The sequence below is a fragment of the Oncorhynchus keta genome, chromosome 2 (assembly GCF_023373465.1).
Source record: "Oncorhynchus keta strain PuntledgeMale-10-30-2019 chromosome 2, Oket_V2, whole genome shotgun sequence".
Lineage (NCBI taxonomy): Eukaryota > Metazoa > Chordata > Actinopteri > Salmoniformes > Salmonidae > Oncorhynchus > Oncorhynchus keta.
The window spans coordinates 25,440,359-25,453,895 of NC_068422.1; the positions used below are offsets into that span (position 1 = coordinate 25,440,359).

The 13,537-nt window shown below is 48.3% G+C and overlaps 2 long non-coding RNA genes across 7 annotated transcripts in view; both read right to left on the bottom strand.

The window, feature by feature from the left end:
* Positions 1 to 6,799: 6,799 nt before the first annotated feature.
* Positions 6,800 to 11,563, bottom strand: LOC127910476 (uncharacterized). 6 transcript variants are annotated; one of them, XR_008075032.1, is made up of 5 exons: positions 11,204 to 11,563; positions 10,437 to 10,656; positions 9,291 to 9,510; positions 8,202 to 8,256; positions 6,800 to 6,931 (listed from the first exon to the last, which is right to left on the bottom strand). It is a non-coding gene; the product is annotated as an uncharacterized LOC127910476 (long non-coding RNA). The 6 variants fall into 6 exon arrangements; XR_008075017.1 differs by lacking the exon at positions 8,202 to 8,256 and having other exon boundaries at positions 11,204 to 11,562; XR_008075042.1 differs by lacking the exon at positions 6,800 to 6,931 and having other exon boundaries at positions 8,187 to 8,256; positions 11,204 to 11,562.
* Positions 11,564 to 13,301: 1,738 nt separating this feature from the next.
* The window catches only part of LOC127910488 (uncharacterized), a 1,847-nt gene continuing 1,611 nt past the window's right edge, over positions 13,302 to 13,537 (bottom strand). The window contains exons 3-4 of the long non-coding RNA XR_008075062.1: positions 13,437 to 13,537; positions 13,302 to 13,383 (exon numbers count right to left, since the gene is read on the bottom strand). The exon at positions 13,437 to 13,537 is cut by the window's right edge and continues 111 nt beyond it. This is a non-coding gene — a long non-coding RNA (uncharacterized LOC127910488). The remainder of the gene's footprint in view (positions 13,384 to 13,436) is intronic.

The following is a 13,537-nucleotide window of genomic DNA, read 5'->3' on the forward strand; positions in this document are numbered from 1 at the left end:
TGTTAGAGAGAGAGTAGAGAGCTCTATGGGGGAGAGCTCTAGAGAGGTAGAGAGGGGGAGGAGAACTACCTCATAGTGTGTGTTAGAGAGGTAGAGAGCTCTATGGGGAGGAGAACTACCTCATAGTGTGTGTTAGAGAGAGAGGTAGAGAGCTCTATGGGGGAGGAGAACTACCTCATAGTGTGTGTTAGAGAGAGAGGTAGAGAGCTCTATGGGGGAGGAGAACTACCTCATAGTGTGTGTTAGAGAGAGAGGTAGAGAGCTCTATGGGGAGGAGAACTACCTCATAGTGTGTGTTAGAGAGAGAGGTATGGGGGAGAGCTCTATAGTGTGTGTTAGAGAGAGGTAGGAGCTCTATGGGGGAGGAGAACTACCTCATAGTGTGTGTTAGAGAGAGGTAGAGAGCTCTATGGGGAGGAGAACTACCTCATAGTGTGTGTTAGAGAGAGAGAGTAGAGAGCTCTATGGGGGAGGAGAACTACCTCATAGTGTGTGTTAGAGAGAGAGGTAGAGAGCTCTATGGGGGAGGAGAACTACCTCTCATGGGGGGAGGAGTAGTGTGTGTTAGAGAGAGAGGTAGAGAGCTCTATGGGGAGGAGAACTACCTCATAGTGTGTGTTAGAGGTAGAGAGCTCTATGGGGGAGGAGAACTACCTCATAGTGTGTGTTAGAGAGAGAGGGGAGCTCTATGGGGAGGAGAACTACCTCATAGTGTGTGTTAGAGAGAGAGGTAGAGAGCTCTATGGGGAGGAGAACTACCTCATAGTGTGTGTTAGAGAGAGAGGTAGAGAGCTCTATGGGGGAGGAGAACTACCTCATAGTGTGTGTTAGAGAGAGAGGTAGAGAGCTCTATGGGGGAGGAGAACTACCTCATAGTGTGTGTTAGAGAGAGAGGTAGAGAGCTCTATGGGGGAGGAGAACTACCTCATAGTGTGTGTTAGAGAGAGAGGTAGAGAGCTCTATGGGGGAGGAGAACTACCTCATAGTGTGTGTTAGAGAGAGAGGTAGAGAGCTCTATGGGGGAGGAGAACTACCTCATAGTGTGTGTTAGAGAGAGAGGTAGAGAGCTCTATGGGGGAGGAGAACTACCTCATAGTGTGTGTTAGAGAGAGAGGTAGAGAGCTCTATGGGGGAGGAGAACTACCTCATAGTGTGTGTTAGAGAGGGAGGTAGAGAGCTCTATGGGGGAGGAGAACTACCTCATAGTGTGTGTTAGAGAGAGAGGTAGAGAGCTCTATGGGGAGGAGAACTACCTCATAGTGTGTGTTAGAGAGAGAGGTAGAGAGCTCTATGGGGGAGGAGAACTACCTCATAGTGTGTGTTAGAGAGAGAGGTAGAGAGCTCTATGGGGGAGGAGAACTACCTCATAGTGTGTGTTAGAGAGAGAGGTAGAGAGCTCTATGGGGAGGAGAACTACCTCATAGTGTGTGTTAGAGAGAGAGGTAGAGAGCTCTATGGGGAGGAGAACTACCTCATAGTGTGTGTTAGAGAGAGAGGTAGAGAGCTCTATGGGGGAGGAGAACTACCTCATAGTGTGTGTTAGAGAGAGAGGTAGAGAGCTCTATGGGGAGGAGAACTACCTCATAGTGTGTGTTAGAGAGAGAGGTAGAGAGCTCTATGGGGAGGAGAACTACCTCATAGTGTGTGTTAGAGAGAGAGGTAGAGAGCTCTATGGGGGAGGAGAACTACCTCATAGTGTGTGTTAGAGAGAGAGGTAGAGAGCTCTATGGGGAGGAGAACTACCTCATAGTGTGTGTTAGAGAGAGAGGTAGAGAGCTCTATGGGGGAGGAGAACTACCTCATAGTGTGTGTTAGAGAGAGAGGTAGAGAGCTCTATGGGGGAGGAGAACTACCTCATAGTGTGTGTTAGAGAGAGAGGTAGAGAGCTCTATGGGGGAGGAGAACTACCTCATAGTGTGTGTTAGAGAGAGAGGTAGAGAGCTCTATGGGGGAGGAGAACTACCTCATAGTGTGTGTTAGAGAGAGAGGTAGAGAGCTCTATGGGGAGGAGAACTACCTCATAGTGTGTGTTAGAGAGAGAGGTAGAGAGCTCTATGGGGGAGGAGAACTACCTCATAGTGTGTGTTAGAGAGAGAGGTAGAGAGCTCTATGGGGGAGGAGAACTACCTCATAGTGTGTGTTAGAGAGAGAGGTAGAGAGCTCTATGGGGGAGGAGAACTACCTCATAGTGTGTGTTAGAGAGAGAGGTAGAGAGCTCTATGGGGAGGAGAACTACCTCATAGTGTGTGTTAGAGAGAGAGGTAGAGAGCTCTATGGGGAGGAGAACTACCTCATAGTGTGTGTTAGAGAGAGAGGTAGAGAGCTCTATGGGGGAGGAGAACTACCTCATAGTGTGTGTTAGAGAGAGAGGTAGAGAGCTCTATGGGGGAGGAGAACTACCTCATAGTGTGTGTTAGAGAGAGAGGTAGAGAGCTCTATGGGGGAGGAGAACTACCTCATAGTGTGTGTTAGAGAGAGAGGTAGAGAGCTCTATGGGGGAGGAGAACTACCTCATAGTGTGTGTTAGAGAGAGAGGTAGAGAGCTCTATGGGGGAGGAGAACTACCTCATAGTGTGTGTTAGAGAGAGAGGTAGAGAGCTCTATGGGGAGGAGAACTACCTCATAGTGTGTGTTAGAGAGAGAGGTAGAGAGCTCTATGGGGGAGGAGAACTACCTCATAGTGTGTGTTAGAGAGATGGGGAGAGAGGTTAGAGAGAGAGCTCTATGGGGGAGGAGAACTACCTCATAGTGTGTGTAGAGAGAGAGAGGTAGAGAGCTCTATGGGGGAGGAGAACTACCTCATAGTGTGTGTTAGAGAGAGAGGTAGAGAGCTCTATGGGGGAGGAGAACTACCTCATAGTGTGTGTTAGAGAGAGAGGTAGAGAGCTCTATGGGGGAGGAGAACTACCTCATAGTGTGTGTTAGAGAGAGAGGTAGAGAGCTCTATGGGGAGGAGAACTACCTCATAGTGTGTGTTAGAGAGAGAGGTAGAGAGCTCTATGGGGGAGGAGAACTACCTCATAGTGTGTGTTAGAGAGAGAGGTAGAGAGCTCTATGGGGGAGGAGAACGACCTCATAGTGTGTGTTAGAGAGAGAGGTAGAGAGCTCTATTGGGGAGGAGAACTACCTCATAGTGTGTGTTAGAGAGAGAGGTAGAGAGCTCTATGGGGGAGGAGAACTACCTCATAGTGTGTGTTAGAGAGAGAGGTAGAGAGCTCTATGGGGGAGGAGAACTACCTCATAGTGTGTGTTAGAGAGAGAGGTAGAGAGCTCTATGGGGGAGGAGAACTACCTCATAGTGTGTGTTAGAGAGAGAGGTAGAGAGCTCTATGGGGAGGAGAACTACCTCATAGTGTGTGTTAGAGAGAGAGGTAGAGAGCTCTATGGGGGAGGAGAACTACCTCATAGTGTGTGTTAGAGAGAGAGGTAGAGAGCTCTATGGGGGAGGAGAACTACCTCATAGTGTGTGTTAGAGAGAGAGGTAGAGAGCTCTATGGGGGAGGAGAACTACCTCATAGTGTGTGTTAGAGAGAGAGGTAGAGAGCTCTATGGGGAGGAGAACTACCTCATAGTGTGTGTTAGAGAGAGAGGTAGAGAGCTCTATGGGGGAGGAGAACTACCTCATAGTGTGTGTTAGAGAGAGAGGTAGAGAGCTCTATGGGGAGAGAACTACCTCATAGTGTGTGTTAGAGAGAGAGGTAGAGAGCTCTATGGGGAGGAGAACTACCTCATAGTGTGTGTTAGAGAGAGAGGTAGAGAGCTCTATGGGGGAGGAGAACTACCTCATAGTGTGTGTTAGAGAGAGAGGTAGAGAGCTCTATGGGGGAGGAGAACTACCTCATAGTGTGTGTTAGAGAGAGAGGTAGAGAGCTCTATGGGGAGGAGAACTACCTCATAGTGTGTGTTAGAGAGAGAGGTAGAGAGCTCTGGGGAGGAGAACTACCTCATAGTGTGTGTTAGAGAGAGAGGTAGAGAGCTCTATGGGGGAGGAGAACTACCTCATAGTGTGTGTTAGAGTGAGAGGTAGAGAGCTCTATGGGGAGGAGAACTACCTCATAGTGTGTGTTAGAGAGAGAGGTAGAGAGCTCTATGGGGAGAGAACTACCTCATAGTGTGTGTTAGAGAGAGAGGTAGAGAGCTCTATGGGGAGGAGAACTACCTCATAGTGTGTGTTAGAGAGAGAGGTAGAGAGCTCTATGGGGAGGAGAACTACCTCATAGTGTGTGTTAGAGAGAGAGGTAGAGAGCTCTATGGGGGAGGAGAACTACCTCATAGTGTGTGTTAGAGAGAGAGGTAGAGAGCTCTATGGGGAGGAGAACTACCTCATAGTGTGTGTTAGAGAGAGAGGTAGAGAGCTCTATGGGGGAGGAGAACTACCTCATAGTGTGTGTTAGAGAGAGAGGTAGAGAGCTCTATGGGGAGGAGAACTACCTCATAGTGTGTGTTAGAGAGAGAGGTAGAGAGCTCTATGGGGAGGAGAACTACCTCATAGTGTGTGTTAGAGAGAGAGGTAGAGAGCTCTATGGGGAGGAGAACTACCTCATAGTGTGTGTTAGAGAGAGAGGTGGAGAAAGGCTCATAGAGCTCTATGGGGGAGGAGAACTACCTCATAGTGTGTGTTAGAGAGAGAGGTAGAGAGCTCTATGGGGGAGGAGAACTACCTCATAGTGTGTGTTAGAGAGAGAGGTAGAGAGCTCTATGGGGAGGAGAACTACCTCATGTGTGTGTTAGATAGAGAGGTAGAGAGCTCTATGGGGGAGGAGAACTACCTCATAGTGTGTGTTAGAGAGAGAGGTAGAGAGCTCTATGGGGAGAGAACTACCTCATAGTGTGTGTTAGAGAGAGAGCTCTATGGGGAGGAGAACTACCTCATAGTGTGTGTTAGAGAGAGAGGTAGAGAGCTCTATGGGGAGGAGAACTACCTCATAGTGTGTGTTAGAGAGAGAGGTAGAGAGCTCTATGGGGGAGAGAACTACCTCATAGTGTGTGTTAGAGAGAGGTAGAGAGCTCTATGGGGAGGAGAACTACCTCATAGTGTGTGTTAGAGAGAGAGGTAGAGAGCTCTATGGGGGAGGAGAACTACCTCATAGTGTGTGTTAGAGAGAGAGGTAGAGAGCTCTATGGGGGAGGGGGAGGAGAACTAGCTCATAGTGTGTGTTAGAGAGAGAGGTAGAGAGCTCTATGGGGAGGAGAACTACCTCATAGTGTGTGTTAGAGAGAGGTAGAGAGCTCTATGGGGGAGGAGAACTACCTCATAGTAGAGAGCTCTGTGGGGGAGGAGAACTACCTCATAGTGTGAGAGGTAGAGAGCTCTATGGGGGAGGAGAACTACCTCATAGTGTGTGTTAGAGAGAGAGGTAGAGAGCTCTATGGGGAGGAGAAACCTCATAGTGTGTGTTAGAGAGAGAGGTAGAGAGCTCTATGGGGGAGGAGAACTACCTCATAGTGTGTGTTAGAGAGAGAGGTAGAGAGCTCTATGGGGAGGAGAACTACCTCATAGTGTGTGTTAGAGAGAGAGGTAGAGAGCTCTATGGGGGAGGAGAACTACCTCATAGTGTGTGTTAGAGAGAGAGGTAGAGAGCTCTATGGGGAGGAGAACTACCTCATAGTGTGTGTTAGAGAGAGAGGTAGAGAGCTCTATGGGGGAGGAGAACTACCTCATAGTGTGTGTTAGAGAGAGAGGTAGAGAAGCTCTATGGGGGAGGAGAACTACCTCATAGTGTGTGTTAGAGAGAGAGGTAGAGAGCTCTATGGGGGAGGAGAACTACCTCATAGTGTGTGTTAGAGAGAGAGGTAGAGAGCTCTATGGGGAGAGAACTACCTCATAGTGTGTGTTAGAGAGAGAGGTAGAGAGCTCTATGGGGGAGGAGAACTACCTCATAGTGTGTGTTAGAGAGAGAGGTAGAGAGCTCTATGGGGGAGGAGAACTACCTCATAGTGTGTGTTAGAGAGAGAGGTAGAGAGCTCTATGGGGAGGAGAACTACCTCATAGTGTGTGTTAGAGAGAGAGGTAGAGAGCTCTATGGGGAGGAGAACTACCTCATAGTGTGTGTTAGAGAGAGAGGTAGAGAGCTCTATGGGGAGGAGAACTACCTCATAGTGTGTGTTAGAGAGAGAGCTCTATGGTAGAGAGCTCTATGGGGAGAGCTCTATGGGGGAGAACTACCTCATAGTGTGTGTTAGAGAGAGAGGTAGAGAGCTCTATGGGGGAGGAGAACTACCTCATAGTGTGTGTTAGAGAGAGAGGTAGAGAGCTCTATGGGGGAGGAGAACTACCTCATAGTGTGTGTTAGAGAGTAGAGGCTCTAGAGAGCTCTATGGGGGAGGAGAACTACCTCATAGTGTGTGTTAGAGAGAGGTAGAGAGCTCTATGGGGAGGAGAACTACCTCATAGTGTGTGTTAGAGAGAGGTAGAGAGCTCTATGGGGGAGGAGAACTACCTCATAGTGTGTGTTAGAGAGAGAGGTAGAGAGCTCTATGCTGGGGGAGGAGAACTACCTCATAGTGTGTGTTAGAGAGAGGTAGAGAGCTCTATGGGGAGGAGAACTACCTCATAGTGTGTGTTAGAGAGAGAGGTAGAGAGCTCTATGGGGGAGGAGAACTACCTCATAGTGTGTGTTAGAGAGAGAGGTAGAGAGCTCTATGGGGGAGGAGAACTACCTCATAGTGTGTGTTAGAGAGAGAGGTAGAGAGCTCTATGGGGAGGAGAACTACCTCATAGTGTGTGTTAGAGAGAGGTAGAGAGCTCTATGGGGGAGGAGAACTACCTCATAGTGTGTGTTAGAGAGAGAGTAGAGAGCTCTATGGGGGAGGAGAACTACCTCATAGTGTGTGTTAGAGAGAGAGGTAGAGAGCTCTATGGGGGAGGAGAACTACCTCATAGTGTGTGTTAGAGAGAGAGGTAGAGAACTCTATGGGGGAGGAGAACTACCTCATAGTGTGTGTTAGAGAGAGAGGTAGAGAGCTCTATGGGGGAGGAGAACTACCTCATAGTGTGTGTTAGAGAGAGGTAGAGAGCTCTATGGGGGAGGAGAACTACCTCATAGTGTGTGTTAGAGAGAGAGGTAGAGAGCTCTATGGGGGAGGAGAACTACCTCATAGTGTGTGTTAGAGAGAGAGGTAGAGAGCTCTATGGGGGAGGAGAACTACCTCATAGTGTGTGTTAGAGAGAGAGGTAGAGAGCTCTATGGGGGAGGAGAACTACCTCATAGTGTGTGTTAGAGAGAGAGGTAGAGAGCTCTATGGGGAGGAGAACTACCTCATAGTGTGTGTTAGAGAGAGGTAGAGAGCTCTATGGGGGAGGAGAACTACCTCATAGTGTGTGTTAGAGAGAGAGGTAGAGAGCTCTATGGGGAGGAGAACTACCTCATAGTGTGTGTTAGAGAGAGAGGTAGAGAGCTCTATGGGGGAGGAGAACTACCTCATAGTGTGTGTTAGAGAGAGAGGTAGAGAGCTCTATGGGGAGGAGAACTACCTCATAGTGTGTGTTAGAGAGAGAGGTAGAGAGCTCTATGGGGGAGGAGAACTACCTCATAGTGTGTGTTAGAGAGAGAGGTAGAGAGCTCTATGGGGGAGGAGAACTACCTCATAGTGTGTGTTAGAGAGAGAGGTAGAGAGCTCTATGGGGAGGAGAACTACCTCATAGTGTGTGTTAGAGAGAGAGGTAGAGAGCTCTATGGGGAGGAGAACTACCTCATAGTGTGTGTTAGAGAGAGAGGTAGAGAGCTCTATGGGGAGGAGAACTACCTCATAGTGTGTGTTAGAGAGAGAGGTAGAGAGCTCTATAGAGAGGGGGAGAGCTCTATGGGGAGAGAACTACCTCATAGTGTGTGTTAGAGAGAGAGGTAGAGAGCTCTATGGGGGAGGAGAACTACCTCATAGTGTGTGTTAGAGAGAGAGGTAGAGAGCTCTATGGGGGAGGAGAACTACCTCATAGTGTGTGTTAGAGAGAGAGGTAGAGAGCTCTATGGGGAGGAGAACTACCTCATAGTGTGTGTTAGAGAGAGAGGTAGAGAGCTCTATGGGGGAGGAGAACTACCTCATAGTGTGTGTTAGAGAGAGAGGTAGAGAGCTCTATGGGGTAGGAGAACTACCTCATAGTGTGTGTTAGAGAGAGAGGTAGAGAGCTCTATGGGGGAGGAGAACTACCTCATAGTGTGTGTTAGAGAGAGGTAGAGAGCTCTATGGGGGAGGAGAACTACCTCATAGTGTGTGTTAGAGAGAGAGGTAGAGAACTCTATGGGGGAGGAGAACTACCTCATAGTGTGTGTTAGAGAGAGAGGTAGAGAGCTCTATGGGGGAGGAGAACTACCTCATAGTGTGTGTTAGAGAGAGAGGTAGAGAGCTCTATGGGGGAGGAGAACTACCTCATAGTGTGTGTTAGAGAGAGAGGTAGAGAGCTCTATGGGGGAGGAGAACTACCTCATAGTGTGTGTTAGAGAGAGAGGTAGAGAGCTCTATGGGGAGGAGAACTACCTCATAGTGTGTGTTAGAGAGAGGTAGAGAGGCTCTATGGGGAGGAGAACTACCTCATAGTGTGTGTTAGAGAGAGAGGTAGAGAGCTCTATGGGGGAGGAGAACTACCTCATAGTGTGTGTTAGAGAGAGAGGTAGAGAGCTCTATGGGGGAGGAGAACTACCTCATAGTGTGTGTTAGAGAGAGGTAGAGAGCTCTATGGGGAGGAGAACTACCTCATAGTGTGTGTTAGAGAGAGAGGTAGAGAGCTCTATGGGGAGGAGAACTACCTCATAGTGTGTGTTAGAGAGAGAGGTAGAGAGCTCTATGGGGAGGAGAACTACCTCATAGTGTGTGTTAGAGAGAGAGGTAGAGAGCTCTATGGGGGAGGAGAACTACCTCATAGTGTGTGTTAGAGAGAGAGGTAGAGAGCTCTATGGGGGAGGAGAACTACCTCATAGTGTGTGTTAGAGAGAGAGGTAGAGAGCTCTATGGGGGAGGAGAACTACCTCATAGTGTGTGTTAGAGAGAGAGGTAGAGAGCTCTATGGGGTAGGAGAACTACCTCATAGTGTGTGTTAGAGAGAGAGGTAGAGAGCTCTATGGGGGAGGAGAACTACCTCATAGTGTGTGTTAGAGAGAGAGGTAGAGAACTCTATGGGGGAGGAGAACTACCTCATAGTGTGTGTTAGAGAGAGAGGTAGAGAACTCTATGGGGGAGGAGAACTACCTCATAGTGTGTGTTAGAGAGAGGTAGAGAGCTCTATGGGGGAGGAGAACTACCTCATAGTGTGTGTTAGAGAGAGAGGTAGAGAGCTCTATGGGGAGGAGAACTACCTCATAGTGTGTGTTAGAGAGAGAGGTAGAGAACTCTATGGGGGAGGAGAACTACCTCATAGTGTGTGTTAGAGAGAGAGGTAGAGAGCTCTATGGGGGAGGAGAACTACCTCATAGTGTGTGTTAGAGAGAGAGGTAGAGAGCTCTATGGGGGAGGAGAACTACCTCATAGTGTGTGTTAGAGAGAGAGGTAGAGAGCTCTATGGGGGAGGAGAACTACCTCTTAGTGTGTGTTAGAGAGAGAGGTAGAGAGCTCTATGGGGGAGGAGAACTACCTCTTAGTGTGTGTTAGAGAGAGAGGTAGAGAGCTCTATGGGGGAGGAGAACTACCTCATAGTGTGTGTTAGAGAGAGAGGTAGAGAGCTCTATGGGGGAGGAGAACTACCTCATAGTGTGTGTTAGAGAGAGAGGTAGAGAACTCTATGGGGAGGAGAACTACCTCATAGTGTTTGTTAGAGAGAGATGTAGAGAACTCTATGGGGGAGGAGAACTACCTCATAGTGTGTGTTAGAGAGAGAGGTAGAGAACTCTATGGGGAGGAGAACTACCTCATAGTGTGTGTTAGAGAGAGAGGTAGAGAGCTCTATGGGGGAGGAGAACTACCTCATAGTGTGTGTTAGAGAGAGAGGTAGAGAGCTCTATGGGGAGGAGAACTACCTCATAGTGTGTGTTAGAGAGAGAGGTAGAGAGCTCTATGGGGAGGAGAACTACCTCATAGTGTGTGTTAGAGAGAGAGGTAGAGAACTCTATGGGGGAGGAGAACTACCTCATAGTGTTTGTTAGAGAGAGAGGTAGAGAACTCTATGGGGAGGAGAACTACCTCATAGTGTGTGTTAGAGAGAGAGGTAGAGAGCTCTATGGGGGAGGAGAACTACCTCATAGTGTGTGTTAGAGAGAGAGGTAGAGAGCTCTATGGGGGAGGAGAACTACCTCATAGTGTGTGTTAGAGAGAGAGGTAGAGAACTCTGTGGGGAGGAGAACTACCTCATAGTGTGTGTTAGAGAGAGAGGTAGAGAGCTCTGTGGGGGAGGAGAACTACCTCATAGTGTGTGTTAGAGAGAGGTAGAGAGCTCTATGGGGGAGGAGAACTACCTCATAGTGTGTGTTAGAGAGAGAGGTAGAGAGCTCTATGGGGAGGAGAACTACCTCTTAGTGTGTGTTAGAGAGAGAGGTAGAGAGCTCTATGGGGTAGGAGAACTACCTCTTAGTGTGTGTTAGAGAGAGAGGTAGAGAGCTCTATGGGGGAGGAGAACTACCTCATAGTGTGTGTTAGAGAGAGAGGTAGAGAGCTCTATGGGGGAGGAGAACTACCTCATAGTGTGTGTTAGAGAGAGAGGTAGAGAACTCTATGGGGGAGGAGAACTACCTCATAGTGTGTGTTAGAGAGAGAGGTAGAGAGCTCTATGGGGGAGGAGAACTACCTCATAGTGTGTGTAAGAGAGAGAGGTAGAGAACTCTATGGGGGAGGAGAACTACCTCATAGTGTGTGTTAGAGAGAGAGGTAGAGAGCTCTATGGGGGAGGAGAACTACCTCATAGTGTGTGTTAGAGAGAGAGGTAGAGAGCTCTATGGGGGAGGAGAACTACCTCATAGTGTGTGTTAGAGAGAGAGGTAGAGAACTCTATGGGGAGGAGAACTACCTCATAGTGTGTGTTAGAGAGAGAGGTAGAGAGCTCTATGGGGAGGAGAACTACCTCATAGTGTGTGTTAGAGAGAGAGGTAGAGAGCTCTATGGGGGAGGAGAACTACCTCATAGTGTGTGTTAGAGAGAGAGGTAGAGAGCTCTATGGGGTAGGAGAACTACCTCATAGTGTGTGTTAGAGAGAGAGGTAGAGAACTCTATGGGGAGGAGAACTACCTCATAGTGTGTGTTAGAGAGAGAGGTAGAGAAATCTATGGGGTAGGAGAACTACCTCATAGTGTGTGTTAGAGAGAGAGGTAGAGAACTCTATGGGGGAGGAGAACTACCTCATAGTGTGTGTTAGAGAGAGAGGTAGAAAGCTCTATGGGGGAGGAGAACTACCTCATAGTGTGTGTTAGAGAGAGAGGTAGAGAACTCTATGGGGGAGGAGGCTCCAAGACCACACACGCACTCCCTGGGTCCACCTCCCGGGGTCCACACACACACACACACACTGGCTCGAGGCGTGCTCCACAGTGTGGTTTGGCAGTTGCCCAAAGGCCCTGTAGGCCCTGCAGGCCGAGATCCACACTCATATTTATTTGCCCCTCTCTCTCTCTCTCTCTCTCTCTCTCTCTCTCTCTCTCTCTCTCTCTCTCTCTCTCTAATCCCCCACTTTTAACACCTTCCCTCTCTTTTCATCTGTCTGTGTGTGCATCAATCCATTCAGTATGTCATCATCTAGCTGTGTGGCTGTCTGAAACACACCCCAAACCTAGCTGTCCCACTCTTATTTCCCCCTTCCGCGGCTGTCCACACACACACACACACACACACACACACACACACACACACACACACACACACACACACACACACACACACACACACACACACACACACACACACACACACACACACACACACACACACACACACACACACACACACACACACACACACACACACACACACACACACACACACACACACGCTCCTCTGCCCGTGTTCAGACATTGTGGTTTTCTCACGGCTGGTTTGAATAAGAGCTGCTGAAGTGTCTCCTGTTATGAAGATAAATAATATGAGATCTGCCTCTGGTATTACAGTCTCCTCAGAACACACTTCTTTCTCCCTCCTCTCACTCTCTCTATTTACTATAGCTGATGATTTCAGCTCCTCTCACCTCTGTAGCTCACAAGGTAATGAGTTGAAGGGGGCTGATTTCTGTCTTTCTTTCTCAATCTGTCTCTCTCATCTCTCTCTCTCATCCTCTCTCTGTCTCTCTCATCCCCTCTCTCTCTCTCTCTCTCATCCTCTCTCTCTCTCTCTCTCTCTCTCTCTCTCTCTCTCTCTCTCTCTCTCTCTCTCTCTCTCCTCTCTCTCTCTCTCTCTCTCTCTCTCTCTCTCTCTCTCTCTCTCTCTCTCTCATCTCTCTCTCTCTCTCTCTCTCTCTCTCTCTCTCTCCTCCTCTCTCTCTCTCACCCCCCCCCTCTCTCTCTCTCTCTCTGTCTCTCTGCCTCTCTCTCTCTCTCTCTCTCTCTCTCTCTCTCTCTCTCTCTCTCTCTCTCTCTCTCTCTCTCTCTCTCTCTCTCTCTCTCTCTCTCTCTCTCTCTCTCTCTCTCTCTCTCTCTCTCTCTCTCTCTCTCTCTCTCTCTCTCTCTCTCTCTCTTTCATCTCTCCCTCTCTCATTTTACATATATTTTCCAACCCCTGCTCAGATGTAATTTAAATACATGTAACATAAATACTGACCATCTCTGTGTGTACCACATTTGTAAACAGGAAGAGAGTATTTAGTAGTTTATCTGCGACGGCTGCTTGTTAACAACTTTAACACACATCATTTAGTGTTTTAATGAGTAAGTAATGATACACACACACACACACATCATATATAGCTGGACTAGAAAAGTGGTGTGGGGTGTGGGGGGCAGAGGAGCTGTTGCTCTCAGGAGACTGGTGTATGATCGAATGGTGTGAGAGGCTTTTAAAAGCATTATAAATGTGTCATTACTAATTGACCTATAGAGCACTATTAGAGCACATATAGAGCACAGACAAATTACTGGCTTTCCACCTCCATAATACACCATGCCTGACAGCTTGGGGGGGTGTAAAGGGGTGGAGGGAAAGACAAAGACACCATGTAGACCTCTAGTGTAGTAATGAATATACTGTAGTTAGAGGGGTGGTGAGGTGTAAACCTCTAGTAGTACTAATGGATATACTGTAGATAGAGGGGTGGTGAGGTGTAGACCTCTAGTAGTACTAATGGATATACTGTAGATAGAGGGGTGGTGAGGTGTAGACCTCTAGTAGTACTAATGGATATACTGTAGATAGAGGGGTGGTGAGGTGTAGACCTCTAGTAGTACTAATGGATATACTGTAGATAGAGGGGTGGTGAGGTGTAGACCTCTAGTAGTACTAATGGATATACTGTAGATAGAGGGGTGGTGAGGTGTAGACCTCTAGTAGTACTAATGGATATACTGTAGATAGAGGGGTGGTGAGGTGTGGACCTCTAGTAGTACTAATGGATATACTGTAGATAGAGGGGTGGTGAGGTGTAGACCTCTAGTAGTACTAATGGATATACTGTAGATAGAGGGGTGGTGAGGTG